Source organism: Monodon monoceros, unplaced genomic scaffold, assembly GCF_005190385.1.
Source record: "Monodon monoceros isolate NGI ecotype Baffin Bay Population unplaced genomic scaffold, NGI_Narwhal_1 Super_Scaffold_5, whole genome shotgun sequence".
Taxonomy (NCBI): domain Eukaryota; kingdom Metazoa; phylum Chordata; class Mammalia; order Artiodactyla; family Monodontidae; genus Monodon; species Monodon monoceros.
The window spans coordinates 85,139,176-85,140,979 of NW_021703782.1; the positions used below are offsets into that span (position 1 = coordinate 85,139,176).

The 1,804-nt window shown below is 42.4% G+C and overlaps 1 pseudogene; it reads right to left on the minus strand.

Annotated features, from left to right (window-relative positions):
• Positions 1-423: 423 nt before the first annotated feature.
• LOC114884472 lies at positions 424-1,528 on the minus strand (annotated as a pseudogene).
• Between the last annotated feature and the right edge of the window lie 276 nt (positions 1,529-1,804).

A 1,804-nucleotide genomic window follows, 5' to 3' on the forward strand; every position in this document is an offset into this window, starting at 1 on the left:
GGTATTATTATCCTATTTAAATCTTGTTACACTGTAAGAACATTTGCCAATTTGCTCATTTCTTCACTGTAGGCCCAGTAAAAAGGAGGGAATCTGTTGCCAAAAACAAATTTCAATTTGTTCACCCTTTTCTCAACCCAGCTCCTAAGTTTATATGGAGTCCCCTCAAATTTTAAATGTAAAGGATGCAGTGGAACTGCTAGAGCTAAATTTCACAGTTGAACTGTGATAAGATAACAAACCAACAGTCAGGTACAAGTTGTTCAAAGCCACTTAAGTATCTACTTATGCCCTGGTAATTATTCTCTTAATAAATGGAAAGCCTTCCTTAGGAAAGGAAAAGACTTCATATGGCTTTGAGGCCAAAGGTCATTGGGGCAATCCCTTCCTGCCTTTTACCCACAGGTCCACAGTGTGCCAGCGTTAGCCCCAGAGGGGTCTGAGAGACACACCCAGCACTTCAATGGGGTGATCAGCTGAGGGAACCTGAAATTTGGGAAAACTCCATTTGGAAATGAAGTATTTTGGAAGGAAACTGGCTGATGCCAAACTAGACTGTTTATTCTTTTGGATCTTTGGCAGCAAAAATGTACACTGTGCCATGGCCACTAGATACACAGATGAGGGAAGTATGCTATGATAAATATTTACTGCTTGAGATGTTCTTCATAGTTCCTGGATTCAATGCCCCGATAGAAGCAGCAAATATTCTCATGAGTCCCTTTTTCAGATTGCAATTCTTTTTCCCTACAGGTCGAGAGCAGTGCAGCTCCGGATACCTTCCTGTACGGGGATGTCCACTGGCAGCATCCCGGTGCTGGCCAGGTCCCCAAGCTGCACCTGACTCACGTACGTGTCTGGGAAGTCCAAGAAGGGATTGTTACTACTGGGACACAAGACACAAAGGCCTTTAGAGTTATAGTAGGTTTTAAAGACATGCAACTAACTGGTAGGGGTTGTGTGCGCATGTAAACACCTTAATCACGAGGTCCAAAGGGACAATTCTGTCTCACCTCAATTTGGCTTCCTTGAATTCTGTGGAAAAGTCTAGGTTAATGAGCGTGTTCTTTTTCAAGAGCTCCTCTTCTGGCAAAAGGGTTAGGCTTTCAGTTGCATGCAAGTTGTACCATGTTAGGTGGAATTATAACCTTGTTACTGTTTTTATATGGAAATTAAGTATGGCTTAAAGAGATGGATATGAGTGCCAAGTTGACAAGGGGTGGATCTGTGATAGTTAAGTTTATATGTCAACCTGTCTGGATCAGGGGATGCCAAGATATTTGATTAAACATTATATTTGGGTGTGTCTGTGAGAGTGTTTCTGGACAAAATTAGCATCTGAATCGTTGACTTAGTAGATTGCCCTACCTAATGTGGGTGGGCATCACCTAATCCGGTGAGGGCCTGAATAGAACAAAAAGGCTGAAGAAGGAGGAATTTGCCCCCTTTTCTGCCTATTGTTTGTGATGGGATATTTCATCTCTTTTTCTGCCCTCAAATTGGGATTTACGTCATGAGCTCCCCGCATTCTCAGGCCTTCGATTCAGAGGGAATCCCATCACCGGCTTTCCTGGGTTTCCAGTTTATACATGGCAGGTTGTGGGACTTCTCAGTCTCCATAATTGTGTGAGTCAATTTCTCATAATAAATCTCCTTTTATATCCTATTAGCTCTGTTTCTCTGGAGAACCCTAACTAACACAGACACCATAAATAGTCACTCTCTTGCACTGCTGGTAAATTGCTACAGTCTTTCTGGAAGGGAATTTGTGAGTGTACTTCTAAAGCTTTAAAAATAGCCATGC